Raw genomic sequence first — 18,491 nt, forward strand, 5'->3', positions numbered from 1 at the left:
AGAGAAAATGATTTTCAGGAAAGATGAAGTGGCTCTTAGAGGATTAGATGGGAGATAGGACAGTTTGTGACAAAGTTTATGTGGGTTGGTGCCTACTTCTAGTCTTTTCCTGTGATAAAAGTCAATCTTCCCTGGTTAATGAAATTCCCAGAAAGAAGATTCATGACAATTGAGTTCCTTTTGTAGGACCTATCTTTAAGGCGCTAAAGAGTGTTCGGAGAAAGCCTTTCCCTGGATTTGCTGTTTTTCAAGTACTTTCAGCTCAAAGTAATCAATATACCAAACTGGCATATTTTGGGGTGACATGTCCTAAACTGCAGAACACAATGCATCTCTAGAATTATTCTAACTGCTAGCTTCCTTACACATTTCAAGTCGAAATTATCAATCCAGTGAAGCTTCTAGAGGGTAAAATGTATGGGGTGAAGGGGGTAGATATGAGTAAGGGACAGGCAGGGCTAGGTAGGGAGAGACAGATGAGGGCTACGTGATCAGGCTCACAGAAATCCCAAAACTGTGGAGGTCTGGGGAAACCAGAGAAAAGGGAACAAACTGCACCACCCTGCCCTAAGCATGTGGGGTGGGTGTCTTTTTTTATGATAATCACCTGTGACCAACAAAGAATAACCAGACCCAACAAAGGAAGTAAGCCATTGAAGGTGTTATCACTAGTCCTTGCTCAATGGTGATATCAATTAAAAGGATTTAAGTTCCCCTGGTTAGCTTTCTATAAAAGACCAACACTAATGGCCCTCCTTGGCACCGCTGTCGGGCCCCCTCTCCCTCTTGAGAGCTTTTTCTGTATCTTCACTTAATAAGCTTCTATTATCTTCACTTAATAAACTTCTATCGCTTTACTCTCCTTTGCCCACAAGATTCATTCTTCGACTCCTTGAAACAAGAACCTAGCTCTCCGCTTCAAATATATTTAAGTAGAAGGCCCCTGGGACACCATTTTTATTTCTCAAGTGATTCTACCAAGAATAAAATGAAAGCCATCTCCATATCTGCTCCCTACACCACTAATCTTTACTTGTGAATGAGCACCTACTCAACTTCTCAACTGACAGGATGCTGCTTCCCTCCATCAGTAGTTCAGAAACTCAGTCCCCTCCAAATGAGATCCCACTCACCACTCCGATCAAAATGAGAAGAGAAGAGAGTGAAGGGAAATAAACCCTTGAAGTTGTTTTTTTTCCCTCCCCAACCCCTACTCCATCAGTGGTTCACTAGAGCCAAGCGTTATGATGACTTGCTTGCAAGAATCTGTTGTTAAATTTACAGGAATTTTGTAAATTGGTTGTTAAACTATGAAGTATTTACACAAATTGGGACTTCTTTTCCCCAGTACTCCCCACCGTATCTTTTCTTTTTTTTTTTTGCAAAATAATAAATTTATTACATATGATTGGCAGATAGTTGTTGCTGATACATTATTCTCTCGATGTTTGTGGAAAATTTAAAAATAAAAAATAATTTTATACACCATACAATCACAGGGGTCCTTGAGGATCTCCATACATTTTTTGAGCTGGTTGACTTTCAGCTGTGAGACCTGGTCCCAGCCTTGAAGCTGTGGGGCGGCAGGGGGTTAAGTCTGCCACCCAAGGTAGTTGGAATTTTCCCAGCCATAAGGATGAGATTCTACTTCAGAGATGAACTGCCTTCTCTAAAGGAACTGATAAAGTCCCCTGAAAGCAGAAAGGAGAGGAGACACGGCAGAGGGGCCTGGGGCTGAATTAGAGGGCCTCCAGGGGGAGGTATATCCCTATAACAGCAGGAGGTAGCTCTGAAAAAAGAACTTTCTTCTAGTAGTTTCTAGAACCTCAAGAGGGGGCCCGGCAGAACCCTCGAAGGGATCCTGGAGTACCCAGGATGCCAGGGAAGCTCGTGCCCTTGGTTAGTGAGAAGTCCTGGCCAGTAGTCCCCAGTCCTGGAAGGCACCAGTCAGGTTGTAGTGCAAGGACAGCCCTCGACAAAGAGAACCAGACCCACAGGACCACACTGGAGTTGGTCACACGGGCTCCATAGCAACCAGCCCAGAACTGCGTGTCCTGGCCCCAGTGTTTGAAAGACACAAAGAGGACGCCCATCTTGATGTTGGAGAACACGTGGGTGACCTGAAAGCAGACATTGTTGTTCCACTGTTGGATGGGAACCGGCATAGCAGGGAATTTATCCAGGGAAGTCCGGTTGGCATCTAGAAGTTGGACAAGGAGTCGGTACATATAGCCACTGTCGTGTCGGGCTCCCCACCAATCAGAGACAGAAATCTCAGTCTTGCCACTATCTAGCAGCTCTGGCCACAAACCCTCCTCCTCCAGGTCCAACACGGCTTTTTGTGACACCAGCTGAAGGAAGACACGAAGCAGGTCTGCGAGGGGGCCCCGGGGCACAGTTGACCTGTTTACCTCCACTGCCCAGACGTCCGCACCCTGCCGCACCATCCATTGCGGGAGGCCAGGAAGGCCGCAGGGGTTGCGGAGGAGGTGGCGTCCGATGGGGCGGCGCTCGCTAAAGCGGCCCAGGAGACAGGGCCTGCCGTTGCGGGCGGGGGGCGGGCAGCTGGGGGCGAGCGGCAGCAGGGCACCGTGGTCCCGGGCCAGGATGAGCAGCCACAGGGCTGGGCGGTCCACCAGGGCACGTCAGCCCTGGCACACCGGCGGCAGCACCCCATCAGCGCGCGCGGGGGCACGTGGCTCAGCGCCACCAGGAGCAGCTCCGGTGGCAGTCGGCTCAGGCCCTGCGCCTCCTCGGGTTCGGGCTCCGGCGCGGCGAGGCCGAAGCACCCATGCACCCCCCCTCCCCCAGCCCGCGCCAGGCCTGGCAGTGACTTGGATCAGAGCCAGGGGCTCTCTCCGGTCCCCTTGTGTCCCCCTCGCCCCCTCCACACTTTTACTGGCCAGCCCCTCCCCTTTTAACAGCCAGCATTCCCACCCCCCACGCCATCCTCCCTCTGGGCAGCCGGTCTCTGCCCTCTCTGCCCTCTGGCTGCCCAGCGCCCCCCGACCCACCCCGGCCCCCCGACCCACTACATCTTATTTCATGAATGTATCTACAGACCTCAGAGCCCTGCTCTCCTCCTCAGTTCCTGTAAAGGCTTGTGGGGTTTTCCTCCGAAAAGCAGAAGATAGGTTTCTCTTGTCCTTAAAGACCTAACGCCATTGTCTTGGTCAAGGCGTTTTGTTCTCCAAGAAACTGAGTTCCTGTCATGATAGCTCCAACAAAGAGGTAAGAGTTGGGGTAGGAACTGAAAAGACAGAAGAATATCAGATGAACAAGGGAGAAAGTGCACAGCTTGATGTTAAGGTACTGGAAACCCAACAGATGTCCACCAGTGGGAATCACCTGACTGGTTGGTCTATGGGACAATCAACCACAGGCTGGGGAATCTCTCTTGGTTAGTTTGCCTGGGCCTCCCCTTATGAGGCCAAGGTTCATGATGTGGGAAAGAAAGGCAGAAGAAAAATCATTAAATTTCCTTACCATCTATAGCCCATTGACCAGCCTTGAAACTGGCAGAGTGACATTCTTCTCAGGGACTCAGCGGCTGCCTCCTCGCTGTTAATACTTTGCTAAGGGCAAAAGGCAATCTTAGCCTGACCCCCAGGACCCTGTGAGTCTACTTTAACATACAAAAATTCCTTTGGAAACTTCCTTTATCCCTACTCCCCAAGATATGTGTTGGCAAACATCTCCCAAGCATCTGACTCGCCAATATACATCTGAAGGGTCTCATGCTTGAGGGTTTACTAAACAATAATAAATGACCTTTCCCAGCAATAGCGAGCCCCCTCAGGATCCTGGAAACCTCGTTTCCAGAATACCTGGGAGGCTTACACTATCCCTAACCCCCTTCCAACTTGGAAGTCTATAATGGGCCCCTCCTCACGTCCCCAGTGCACCTCTTTCTGGCCACAGGTCCTGTCCCCGGGCTTTAATAAAACCACCTTTTTGCACCAAAGACGTCCCAAGAATTTGTTCTTGGCCGTTGGCTTCGAACCCTAACATTTTTCCTACATTATAACTACATTGTCTGACACATACTAGAGGCTGTATAATTGTTGAACTCCCTCCAGTTTCTAACCATTTCTTATCTGTTTCAAGGAGAACTGTATAATTTGATAGTTTCTCCCCTACCTCTCCTGTCACTCAAGTAAGAACTCAGATTTTTTGATGCATGTTGTGAATTTCATTGCGAACAGTTAAAATAGGGCATCTATTTCCATCCAGATCCTGTAAGGAAAGACAACAAGCAATAAATCTTATAGGAAGATATACTGGCCATGTTTCACTGTGTTAGCCTGGGTGAACTGATGTAGGAAAGACGTTAGGGTTCGAAGCTGATGGCCAAGAAAGCGTTCTTGAGACGTCTTTGGTGCAAAAAGGTGGTTTTATTAAGGCATGGGGACAGGACCCGTGGGCAGAAAGAGCTGCGACGGGGACGTGAGGAGGGGCCCATTAGAGACTTCCAAGTTGGAAGGGGGTTAGGGATAGTGTAAGCCTCCCAGGTATTCTGGAAACAAGGTTTCCAGGATCCTGAGGGGGCTAGCTCTTGTTGGGAAAGGTCATTTATTATTGTTTAGTAAACCCTCAGGCATGAGACCCTTCAGATGTATATATCAGCTTGGGGGATGTTTGCCAACACATATCTTGGGGAGTAGAGATAAAGGAAGTTTCCAAAGGAATTTTTGTATGTTAAAGTAGACTTACAGGGTCCTGAGGGTCAGGCTAAGATTGCCTTTTGCCCTTAGCAAAGTATTAACAGCGAGGAGGCAGCCGCTGAGTCCCTGAGAAGAATGTCACTCTGCCAGTTTCAAGGCTGGTCAATGGGCTATAGATGGTAAGGAAATTTAATGATTTTTCTTCTGCCTTTGTTTCCCACATCAGTTAGGCTGTCATAATAAAGGCTTTATCAAGGATCAATCTTCTAGGAACTCATTGCATAATAAGAAGCTCATGATCTAGCTGGAAATATGGATTATAACAGCAGAGTTTGCAGCATGCCATAGGTTAAGCCCCAGGAGCCTCAAAAAAAGCCAGGTAAGTTCAGAGGTTACCCTGCAGATGGTTTTTGCCTTCAAGACTCCTTGTTTCCCCCTGATTCTCATTCTCATTCTCAAGAGGAGCTACTTCCTGCTAAGGAAGAGGCTGGAAGCATCATTACTTTCAAAGACAGCAAGTGGAGGGTGGAGAGAGGTGTGGTCCCTAATTTCACTTTTAAGAAAGATGTATTTCTGGCTCCCTAAGTGGTGAGTCTAAAAATATCCCATATAAAGATCCTTACAAATGGTGGCTGGATCATCTAGTACTATTTCAACTGAATTACCCTTCATCGATAGAGAGATTAATGGGATTCCTTGGGCTGGTTGTGGAACCTAATGCCTACTATTGCTACTCTGGAAAAACACACCAAGTAACAGCACCAGGTTGTACGTGCTGGGCTTTTGGACCTAGTGTTTGCATCCCAACCAGCAGAACTAGGACTATTGATCAGGGTGTAAGCTCAATTCTACCAACCTCTCCTTCCTCACCTTGCAAGTATGCGTGCAATTTAGGAGAATCAGAAAGGGAACATTGCGAATGGAATCATAAGTTATTGTTGCAAATTAATTGAATTCTTGACTGGAAACTTCCCAAATGTGGAGAGTTTCCTATGCACATATTGATATATTTCTGGTTTTATTTTTATTCTTCGGTTGCTAGAGTAAAGGAAATTTTGAAGAGCATAACTGGAAAAATTATGGATTCACAGTCAAACTTTTCAATGTCTAACACTCCAAAAATAATGTTCTAAGCACTTTTCATAGATGAAAACAGCTAATGTGGAAATAAACTTCCATCATCTAAGCTTTGGTTGTTACAAGACTTTGCTGTCTCCCTCTAGAATGTGCTGAGCTCTTCTTGTGTTTGGGTTATGAACACAAGCATCCAGTGGCTCCTAATTCCTAAATTACAGAGTCTGGGGAAACAAGAACTAAGCAAGGCAAGAAGGCAAGATGCGAGCCTGTTGTCAATCGCTCCATGCATTCATTCAGTTGCTATTAAGTTACTCTCAAACATTTATTGAGCACCACTATTTGCCAGGCACCGTAATTTGGCACCGGAGATATACTGGTGCACAAAAATGATATGCTCCCTGCTAACAGCCCTAAAGAAGCAGTCACAGCCAACATTTATATGGTGTTTGCCAGTTTGAGGCTGGCTCTAAGCATTTTCTTATATTAACTAATTAATTCTATCAAATAGGTACTATTATCTCCATTTTAAAGATGACAAAACTGAAGCAGAGGGAGTTTAAAATGGTAATCACATAATCTCACTAGTGAGTATGTAATTTCAAACCAATCTAAGCTCCCTGAAGGAAAGTGCTACCGGTGATTCACTTCAGACACTGAGCTTGTAGATGATTCTTTGAACACTTCTATGGGGAAGGGCGGATCCAAAAGAGGCATCTCCTACAAGACTGATGCCTGAATGAAGTTTGAGCCATTTTCAGATTTTACCGTAAAAAATGTTCTCTGTAGGAAAATGAATTTCATGTTGGCAGAGAGATGCCAACCAATACATTTGAGTTTTCTGCTGTAGCAATGATGGATGGGTACACCTCCACCTGGGGACCCAATGACATGCATGGGTTGTAACCTGTTGAGTGACTCAGGAGTTCTAATCTTGCCACAGGGGAGACAGTTTTCTCCTTGTTAGAGCTAACTAACACCTTTATATCTTCAGCTCTGTGCTCTCGTCAACCAAGCTTACTGGACCCACTCAAGTGCTGTTAATTGCAATGACAGAGTCTACCTCTCCAAAGAAATGTGCAGTGTTAGATTACAATTAACATCACTTTGCTGATGTCCACAATAGCCAAACTATGGAAAGAGCCAAGATGTCCATCTACAGATGAATGGATAAAGAAAATGTGGTATAGATATATATATACAATGGAATATTATGCAGCCATCAAAAAAACCCAAAATCTTGCCATTTGCAATGACATGGATGGAACTAGAGGGTATTATGCTAAGCAAAGTAAGTCAATCAGAGAAAGACAAGTATCATATGATCTCACTGATATGAGGAATTCTTAATCTCAGGAAACAAACTGAGGGTTGCTGGAGTGGTGGGGGGTGGGAGGGATGGGGTGGCTGGGTGATGGACATTGGGGAGGGTGTGTGCTATGGAGAGAACTGTGAATTGTGTAAGACTGATGAATCACAGACCTGTACCTCTGAAACAAATAATACATGATATGTTAAAAAAAAAAAAAAAGGAAGAAGATAGCAGGAGGGGAAGAATGAAGGGGGGCGGAAATCGGAGGGGGAGACGAACCATGAGAGACGATGGACTCTGAGAGACAAACTGAGGGTTCTAGAGGGGAGGGGGCGGGGGGATGGGTTAGCCTGGTGATGGGTATTAAAGAGGGCACGTACTGCGTGGAGCACTGGGTGTTATACGCAAACAATGAATCATGGAACACTACATCAAAAACTAATGATGTATAGTGACTAACATAACATAATAAAGTAAAATTAAAAAAAAACACATCATTTTGCTGTGTTTTTGTGATTTTAAAAGATGGAAGCAGGGAAAGTTTTCAAAGTAGGGAAATGGCTAATTAAAATAGGACACAATCATTTGAAATTTATGCATTCGTTAAAAAGGATAATAGAAGACTACATAGAAATACTACCATAAAATGATAATATAAAGACTATATAGAAACATAATTTGTGATTTGAATTAATTGGGAAAAATAGAGTTTAAAACTGCATGAACTGTATTTTTAGCTAAATGGTGTATGGGAGCCCTAATCACTAGAAAGTCACAAAAAATAAAAAGAAGTCAAGATTGCATCAGAGTGAAGAAAGTATTACACTTCCTATATCTTTCTAGCTTTCTGTAAGGGGATTTGTCTTTTTAAGTTGAAAGGAAAAATTTAATGTTTATTTGTTATTTTAAAATGTCAAAGGCCAGGGCGCCTGGGTGGCTCAGTCAGTTGAGCGTCTGCCTTTGGCCCAGATCACCATCTCAGGGTCCTGGGATCGAGCCCCGCATCTGGCCCCCTGCTCCGAGGAGAGTCTGCTTCTCCCTCTCCCTTTGCTCCTCCCATCAGCTTGTGCGTGTACACGTGCTCTCTCTCTTTCTCTCTCAAATAAATAAAATCTTAAAACAAATTTTTTTTAAATGTCAAAGGCCTTGGTTTACTGCTAACTGCTCTTGTCAAAGTTCAAAATGCAAATATCTCCTCTAGAGGTATAAATCCACAGAGTTAGCATGTCTTCCAGCATCAAAATAGAAATCCTAAAAAAAAAAAAATTTGCCTGTATAGCTTCAGAGCACAGAAAATCATATGGCGATTTTGCTTAATAAAACATACACGGCCGTTTTTGTTTTTTTTTAGCCAGGTTCTAGAATAATGCATATTTGCCTCCAGTTCTTAAATTCATGTGATGCTTTCCTTTTAAAGAAATTAAGACTTTGTCAGGGTGTCTCTGTTCTCTCAGGCAGCTTCCACTGGTCAAACCCCGCAGTTCAGGGCTATGTGTGTTGGAGACTGTGGATCTAGGTGCTACCCTGCTGCCTCATCCAGTCAATAACTCAGCTGCCTGGGAAGGGTCTGAAGGAATGGACAGTTCTGAGACTTTGTCACACCCATATTTATTCACTTGATACAGATAGTTACTGCTATTCCAGTGATTCCCAAATTGTGGCTCCCTGCACAGCAACAGCACCTCGAATCTCATTAGAAATGCACTTTTGGAGGGGTGCCTGGGTGGCTCAGTGGGTTAAGTGTCTACCTTCTGCTCAGGTCATGATCCTGGGGTCCTGGGCTCGAGCCCCGCATCGGGCTCCCTGCTCAGCGCAAAGTCTGCTTCTCCCTCTGCGCCTCCCCCAGCTTGCGCTCACTCGTGCTCTCTCACTTTCTCTTAAATAAATAAAATCTTCTAAAAAAAATGCGAATTTTTCAGGTCCTCCCCCCCCCCCCATGTACTGGATCAGAACCTCTGGGTGCCGCCCCAGTCATCTGTGTTTAAACAAGACCTCTGGGTGGTTCTGAGACACACTATTGAGAACCGCTATGCTATTCAAGAAAACAAATCATAATACATTTCTACTTATATTCAAACACAGCAGCAAGAATGTATCATTTTTAATTTCTAATTTGCTATTGTAATCACAGATTTTCTTAACATTTTATTTTTGAAATCATTATAGAACTGTAGAAGAATTGCCAAAAAAAAAAAAAAAATGGTACAGAGACTTTCCAGATGCCCTCCACCTCGCTTTCTCTATTGCTAACAGCTCACATAATGATGGTGTAAGGTAGAAACTAGGCAGGAGCAGTGGAAGGAATGCCCCGAGGCAGAGTCCTAAGTCCTTGAAGGGGTATGCTAGAGGCATGAGCTGGAGGCAAGGACGGTGATAAAGAGGTTACACGTTAGAAGCCGCGGGGGGGGGGGGGGCACAACATCCTGACCTTGCGGCCTCCAAGACCTTAGGCCTACCAGATCAAGAGCCACAGGTGCAAAGCAGGTGCTCTCCTAGCTCACCTCTGCCCCAGGGTAACCCCTAGACTAATTAAATCCATTTGCATTGTGGTTATAAAGCTCCACCCCCATGGAGAAAAGCCGCCTTGACTTTTTCTTGTTCAAATTTCCTAAGGTCAAAAACTCCCCTTCCCAACCTATGGGAGGAGTTTCCCAAAAGATCCAGAAGGAGCTTCCATTAGAAATCACTAGACCCTAAGTGGTAAGTCAGCAGATCTTCCCAGCCCAGAGAGATGCAACAAATATCCAATCCCAAAACAACCTAGGGCTAGCTTCCACTCTGAGGAATCAGCCCGCTCTCCCAGCTTGAGAGTGTATTACCATTTTATTTGTTTGTTTGGTTGGTTGGTTTTAAAGATTTTTATTTATTTATTTGACAAAGAGAGAATTAGCGAGAGCAGGAACACAAGCAGGGGGAGTGGGCGAGGGAGAAGCAGGCTTCCCGCCGAGCAGGGAGCCCGATGCGGGGCTCGATCCCAGGACCCTGGGATCATGCCCTGAGCTGAAGGCAGACACTTAACGGCTGAGCCACCCAGGCGCCCCTATTTATTTTTTTGTATTACCATTTTAATGAACTGCTGGGTACTTGCTACTTTCCTTCTGGCTACCTTTATTTGAGTGCAGATCCTCCCGTTAATCTTCTCCTGGGGAATGCAAGGACCCAGACTTCCACTCACACAATGCAGACTCTCATGTCAGTAACAGTGGGACATGAATCAAAACCAGGAAATTAACTTTGGCGCAAGACTATTAACTAAACTCCAGTTCCCATTTGGATTTCATCAGTTTTTCCACCAACGTTCCTTTACTGTCCCGGGATCCATTCCAGGATTCCACCTTGCACTTAATCGTCATGTCTCCTCGGTCTCCTTCAATCTGTGACAATTCCTTGGTCTTCCCTTGCTTTTCATGACCTTGACATTTTTGAAGAGTACTAATCAGTTACTAATAGAATTTCCCTCCATTTGAGTTGGTCTGATATTTTCTCATGATGAGATTGAAGTCATCCATTTTGGGGAAGTACCAAAGTTGGTGTATATATGGAATATATATACTTGGAATACCAAGTTGGTGACACACCTTTCTCATTGCATCATATTGGAGGGTATAGCATGTTGATATATGTTATTGCTGGTGATGTTACCTTGATCACTTAGTTAAGGTGCTATCTGCCAGGTCTCTCTACTATAATGTTACTAATGTGGAACTCGATTCCAGGACCCCGGGATCATGACCTGAGCTGAAGGCAGAGACTTAACAGACTGAGCCACCCAGGCGTCCCAATATCCAGTTTCTCTTTAAACTTTCATCCACTAACATTAGTATTCATTGGATAATCACATATTTTAAAAATACTTCCCTAAATCCACATCACCAGAGCTTAGATGGCTCTGACTGAGACAAACTGAGTCGTGTCCACAGGCTTTGTCTGTGACAATGTGACATTGACATATGGGGCAGAGTTGCTTAGATAAGAAACAGAAGACCCAAGGAGACAGGACAACAGGATCATAGTTCTCCGTACCAGTTCCAGGAATACATCAGATCCCCTGTAGAATACTGCTAAGGGGAATGATTTCCCACAGAGATTTTAAGAGGTGTGTGTCATAAACCACACTGCAAGGGAGCTCAGATGATAAAATGGAGCCCTGCACTGGGCAGAGAGGCATACTCATTTCTGCATGGACACAGACAGAGTGATAACTGAAAAGAAAACCCAAGGAACTTTCTCAGAGGAAAGGCATGTCTTCATCAGGGCATGAGTGAAGTGAATGCCATCTGGGGACTGGGCAGCCACCTTCAGTGAGGATGTCGGAGCCAAAACAAGAGCAGCAGTCCTGCTTCCATGCTAGGCAAAATTGTGTGAGAAGGGTGGAGGCTGTGAGTGAGGAGAGTGAGGAGAGGGTGAGGTGGTGAGTGGCCAGGTGAGTGAAAAAGCCACAAAATGGGGGTCATTAATATAATGTCACTCCCTCTGTATCCCAAGATGATAGTGGAGGCAGAGAGGAAGTGTCTGGGCACATGACAATGCAATCGTACATTCAATGCATCAAATTCATCACACGACCCGACCGACTCTATTTCGAGAAAAGCTGGTTATATTATTGTGGCTCTGGCCTGTCATCTCAGTGATCGCAGATTCCTAGAACATAATCTTCAGGTTCGTGTGAATTCCATCTTATTATTGGCCTTCAGATGCAGCGTGAGTTCTGTGCCCATCCCCATCACATCACAATGGCATTCTCAAACTGGATTTTCTTGGGTTTTATCCCCTCTTCTTATCACTGGCAGCTTTTATGCTGATACCAACTGTCTAGTCCTTCACCTTAGACCAGTTCTGCAGCATCCTCTAAAGTTTGTTGCTTCTGAATATTTTCTAGTGCCAGTCATTACAAATACACGAGAATGTTCTTAGATGTTGATTGAGACCGCATGAGCTCATGAGGCCATGAGGGAAGATCCAGCACCCAATTAGGTGTCATTTTAGTATCTAGTAAGTGTTGTGAGCTTACAAGATGAGGAAATAATGAAGAGGATGCAGAATGCTCTCAAATTCAAAGTGTTTAGACCTATCTGTGAAAATATTTAATTACATTAAGCACACACAGTGAAATCCAATCAAGTGAAGTAGTATCCTGGATATTAGGTTGCAGTTTTTTATTAGTAGATGAAAGAAAGAGGTCATGATATCAGGCAAACTCAGATTCGATGGTTAACTTTATGTGTGAACTTGACAGAAGTGGGGGTGCCCAGATATTTGGTTAAACATTATTTCTGGGTCTATCTGTGAGGTTCTCCCAGACGAGATTAGCATTTGAATGGGTGGACTCAGTAAAGCAGATGGTCCTCCCCAGTGTGGGTGGGCATCGGCCAAGCCAATGAGGGCCTGAAGAGACAAAATGCAGAAGAAGGAAGAATTCACCCCTTTTCTTTCTTATTGTTTGAGCTGAGACATGGATCTTCTCCGCCCTTGGGCTGAGATTTACACCATCAGTTCCCTTAGTATTCAGGCCTTCAGACTTGAACTGAATTACATCACTGACTTTCCTGGGTCTCCAGCTTGCAGATGGCAGCTCGGGAGACTTCTCAGCCTCCATAATCATGTGAGTCAGTTCCTCACTATAGATATATATAGTGCCCCAAACGTATATATATATATATATTCTGTTTCTCTGGAGAACCCTGACTAATACATAAGGAAAATGACAACCACCTTCTCTAAATGTGGAAACCATGATGAAACAGTGACTGAAAGTCTTGGCTTAGCAGTTGGGATTGAAAAAGAACCAATCCAGTCAGCGTCCTGGCCAATATTTTTGCTTGTCATGCCACCTCAACCAGTTGTTTTCTGGAAAATTTTAGAATTAAGTCCAGAACTGTTTAAGAGAATCAAGCCCACAGTGTAAATATTTTTTTGGGTATTGTGCTGAAGAAAAACACCTATAGCACTTGGCACTTACACACTTGTCACACTTAAAATAATATGGCCTATCACAGAAACAGTTTAGTCCTGTGATTCCTATTTAAGACATGTACATCCTAATTGATAATTGATCTGAACTCATTATTTTAATGGAAAAGAATGAGAAAAATTCTTTTTTTTAAAGATTTTATTAATTTATTTGACAGAGAGAGAGAGAGAGATAGGCAGAGGGAGAGGCAGGCTCCCCGCTGAGCTGGGAGCCCAACATGGGACTTGATCCCAGGACCCTGGGATCATGACCCGAACCAAAGACAGATGCTTAACTGACTGAGCCACCCAGGTGCCCCAAGAATGAGAAAAATTCTTACTGAGCTTATGACATCAAATTTATAAGAAGATTTAGGATATACTATATTAACATATTTTATTTGTCAGAGTTAAAAGAATTTAAGTTCCTTGGAAAGATTATTTGTCAGATCATCTAAGTTTTAAAAAGGTAATTAATTATTTAAACTGAGTTGAAATTGCTTAAGGGAGTTTATGTTTATAAATGAAACCATACCAATGTCTAAGCTACTATAACAGATCACCACGAACTAGGTGGTTTAAAACAACAGAAATGTATTGTCTCCCAGTTCTGGAGGGTAGGAGCCTGAAATAAAGGTGTCAGCAGGGCCACATTCCCTCTGAAGTTTCTAGGACAGAATCCTTCCTTGCGTGGCTCTTCTGGTGGCTCTCAGCTCTCCTTGGTTTGTGGCCCCATTAACTCTGATCTCCACCTCCATCTTCACTTGGCCTGCTTCTCTGTGTATCCTTTTTGGTCTCTATGTGAACACTGTCATTGTTTTTAAGGCCTTTCTTAAGTCAGTGCGATCTCATCTTTATCCTTACCTAAATCTCATCTGCAAAGACCCTACGTCCAAGTAAAGTCATATTCTAAGGTTCTGGGTGGACATGAATCTGGGGGGAACACTGTTCAAGCCCCTACACCCCCTTAGGGGTGATCGTTATAATTGGCTTGACTCATAAGTAGAAAAATAAGATTTTTAATTTTAAGATTACTAACAAGTCCTTTGGAAGTGTTTCTTTAACACACTGGTCATTACTTTGAAAACCAAGGTAACCTCTGAGGGATCTAATTCTGCTCTCAAGGTCACCAAACAGTGTATATTAACCCAAAAGAATTCTTGTATGACAAAAAGGCTCTGGCAAGATAGCATTTCTCATTCTTATTCTATTCTAACATTTCTCTTTGAAGAGACCAGAGTTTCTGCCTGAGATTCACCTACACTAAGAAGCCTTGGGCAAAATGAACACCTGTCAAGATAAAGTAGCTTAAGAATAGGATTCCCTAGGGGCACCTGGGTGGCTCAGTCGGTTAAGTGTCTGCCTTGGGCTCAGGTCATGATCCCAGGGTCCTGGGATAGAGCCTGGTGTCCAGCTATACACTCAGCGGGGAGTCTGCGTCTCCCTCTGTCCCTCCCCCGCTCGTTTTCTCTCCCCCTCTCTCTCTGAAATTAAAAATGAACCTTTAAAAAATAGGATTCCCTATCAAAGGCCAAAAGAATCCTGAAAACACTGAGATGAAGCAGCACTAAAGAACACAGTTGCAAGATCTAGGCTCACGTTGAGGCAAAAATACTCTGTAGCCAATTAAAGAAAAGTAGAGCACAACAAAAACATAATTCATTAGTTTTTGCTATTTTTAAAGCAGAATTCTAGGACAGAAGTGATTTTCAGATAAAACCATTTTGGTTAACTCCAGTTTATCTTCCCCAAGTCGAATGATCCTGAGCAGAGATGAACTCCTTCCAGACTTCTTGGATAATGGCTTTTACTCCACTGACAGCTACTGAGGGCTCAAGGCAGGGGGCTGCAGGTCTGGGTCCTGCCCATGAGAACATTCTAGATCTTCATTATACCCTAGAGACAACCTACAGCAAGATTCTAAAGGAAATGGTGTGCCACATGGCCATCTCCAGGCTCTGGTCTGCAATAAGGAAAAAAATAATGAGGAAGCTTCTCTTGGAATGAGAGATTAGAGACTGCACAAGATGCTCCACTCAACTTAGCTGTACAAACAGCAAGAGAAGCAAAAGTACCAACAGCAACAATTCCCGGAGGTTGATTTCTTGAAAGAAGCCTACATAAAACTCTATTCAATTGTAAGAAATAGGCTTCTTTTTTAACATTCACTGCATGTGGCTTTTCAAACATACATCTTTTTCAGACAACAGTGGTATTTCTCTCGTAGTATCCTCTCTCTTTAAGGAGATTGGATGAAAACTCCTTTGACTTACAGGTGTAGTTCAAATTATCCTTTTAGAAACATTATTGTTACTTATTCAGCAGCCCCTGAACTGAATAAGGAGCACTCCTAAGACAAGTGCTCTCCTCCAAAGAGCTCAAAACACTTTATTATTAGTTGTCAAAATAGATTTCAGATTGGGAGTAGGGGGAAAGAAGAAATACAGAAAATAGAAACATTAGCTGATAAAATAATGGGGAAGAATTATCTAGGTGTAAAAGAAAAAAATATATATGATGCTAGAAACAAATTAAGGACAAATAATAGACTCAAAAGATGTTTTTGAATAATAAAACAAAATATAATAGAAACAGTTAATAGCTTAAGTTCATAAGGAGCTCTAATATCAACGAGAAAATATTAATGGGCTATTACAATTTGGCAATGGACTTGAACAAGCGTTTCCCAAAAGAAAAAAATGACCCAAAACATAGGAATATTCAACATTATTAATCCACAAAGATATTCACAAGAGAAGCCGTTTTCAGCTCTCAACAGGCTCAGATTTAAGGTGTAGGGAGCCTGTACTGAGCACTATTGTATAGCACTATTCTATGTGTTTTACATCTGCCAGTCACTTAATCCTTGCAACAACTCAACATTAGTAGGGACTATTGTTATTCCCATTTTATAGACAAGGAAAGTGAATGGAGAAATTTAAGTAATTTAACCAAGTTCGTGTGCCTTTAAACTCAATAGTCTGGCTCCCTACCCATGCTGTCTTTTGTTGTTGTTAAGATTTATTTATTTATTTGAGATTGAGAGGGAGAAAGAGAGAGTGAGACAGCACATGCACGTGCACAGGAGTGGGGGGAGGGGAAGAGGGAGAGAGAATCCTGAAGCAGAGTCCCTGCTGAGTGTGAATCCCATTGTGGGGCTCAATCCCAGAACCCTGAGATCATGATGTGAGCCATAATCAAGGGCCAGCCACCTAACTGACTGAGCCACCCAGGCGCCCTTCCGATGATATTAACCACTATGCTTTATTTCCTTTCTGAGTGTTTGCAATGGACTGGATGTGTGTATCCACCCAAAATTCATATGTTGAAACCTTTGCTCCCAATGTGATGGTATTAGAAGATGGGACTTTTGAGAGGTCAACAGACCATGACAGTGGAGTTCTTACAAAGGGGATTAGTCCCCTTATAAAGCTCTCTCATTCACGGTAAGTCAGCAGTCTGAAACCCAGGAGAGGGCTCTCACCAGAGGGCTATGCTGTTCTTGAACTTCCTGCCTCTAGAACTGTGAGAAATAGAATTTCTGATCTTGACATTCCAACCTCCAGAACTGGAGGAATAAATTTCTGTTGTTTATAGGCCACTATGTCAATGGTATTTTAGGATAGGAGCCTGAATGAATAGAGTAATGTTGGGTGCAGTGAAACTCCCTTTCCCATATGGTTGAGGGGACAGGCAAATGGGTACAGTTGTTATAATGGGTACAAATGATAAGTGGAGCAGTGACTTGTGTAAAAGTTCTGAAATATCTTTGTATGGAATAAGATACATTTTTACAAAGGGATGAAAGCCTTGATGACAAGAAATAGCCTATATGTGGAATGGCCCCCATGGGCAACTATGGCACCAGGAGTGAACACAGACAAAGGGGTCTCTCCTCAGCGCTAGATTGCTGGCAAAGCTGAGACCATAAAAGCACAAAGAAGGAAAGGATTAAACATGTGTGACTGTGGAAGTCACATTCGGTGCCTCATCTTTCCAGCCAAGTCACTGGCAGAAAGATGAGTCGTGCAAAGGGGGAGAGAGAGGATATCAGGCATAATCACCCTACGGATCATGGTGGGGAGCCAGAAGGGATGAATTAACATTTGTTCTGAGATGCAGAAAGATGACCTTTAAACCAAACAATGGGAATATTCAACAGACTTGGGTTTGATGGTGAGCTAGCTATGTTAGTCTAGACTCAGAAGTTGGATGGAAGACAGAGGCAGGGATCCGAGGATAGTGGCTGAAGCGAAGTCAAGGGAAGAAAGCAAAAAAGACACAAGGATCATGTTGGACCATAACAACATGATGCAGGGTCAATGTCAGTAAATAGTACCCAGGAATACCACACATGAACCCTGTAGTTGAGCATTTGTGAATCGAGTCAGTGGGAGTTCTTCAAATCACCTAACAGAAAATGTCAGGGAACAAATCAATATTCTTACAGAAAACCAAGCATTTAGAAAAAGAAAATGGGAGAAAATGTCTCTCATGGCCTTTATCAGAATCTGGGAAACTGGCTTTCACTTACTTGATAAAGAGTATTGCTTGCTTCCTCCCATACTAGCTGCAGATATGGCCACCAACACGATGAAGATATAGAACATTTCCATCACCCTAAGCAGTTTCCTCATATCCCTCTGCAGACCATTTCTGTCCCCTCTTGTGGCCTGATCTGCTTCCACCATTAGATTAGTAGTTTTGCCTGGTCTAGAAATTCCTATAAATGGAATAGAGTAAGTACTCTTTTGTTCTGGCTTCTTTCACTCAACATAATGTTTTAAAATTCATCCTTGTTGTGTATCAATAGTTTGCCCCTTTACATTGCTAAAGAGCATTCCATTGTGTGAATATCACAATCTGTTGATCCATTTACTTGGTGGATACCTGGGCCTTTTCCTGTTTGGGGCTATAATGAAGCTGCTGTGAACATTCATGTACAAGTCATTTTGAGGAGATGTTTTCAGTTCTCTTGGGTAAAACCGTAGGAGTGGAATTGCCGGGTGTTATGTAAAGCCTACGTTCTACTTTATAGGAAAGTGCCTAATTGTTTTCTACAGTGGTTATACCATACTATTTTTTCATTTCTTCCCCCTTACTTTTAACTGTGGTAAAATACACATACAACTTACCATATTAACCATTTTTAAGTGTACAACTCAGTCACGTTAGTACCTTCACATTGTTGTGCAACTAATCTCCAGAACTCTTTTCACTGTGCAAAACTGAAACTTTTTTAATCCATTAAACAATCCCCCATGCCCTTCCTCCCCCCACCAGCCTCTGGTAACCACCACTCTACTTTCTGTCTCCATGAATTTGACTACTCTAGGTACCTCATATAAATGGAATCGTGGAGTGTTTGTCTTTTCGTGACTGGCTTCTTTCACTTGGCATAAAGTCCTCAAGTTTCATCCATGTGCTCTTCGTTTTTAAGGCTGAATAATATTCTATTGTATGTATACACCACATTTTGTTTATCTATTCAT

The 18,491-nt window shown here is 43.4% G+C and overlaps 1 pseudogene; it reads right to left on the minus strand.

The window, feature by feature from the left end:
* Positions 1–1,826: 1,826 nt before the first annotated feature.
* Positions 1,827–17,690, minus strand: LOC114217692 (F-box only protein 27 pseudogene; annotated as a pseudogene).
* Between the last annotated feature and the right edge of the window lie 801 nt (positions 17,691–18,491).

This window comes from Eumetopias jubatus, unplaced genomic scaffold (genome assembly GCF_037043125.1).
Source record: "Eumetopias jubatus isolate StellerSeaLion01/CBP00866 unplaced genomic scaffold, mEumJub1_p1.0 scaffold_1, whole genome shotgun sequence".
In the NCBI taxonomy this organism is placed as follows: domain Eukaryota; kingdom Metazoa; phylum Chordata; class Mammalia; order Carnivora; family Otariidae; genus Eumetopias; species Eumetopias jubatus.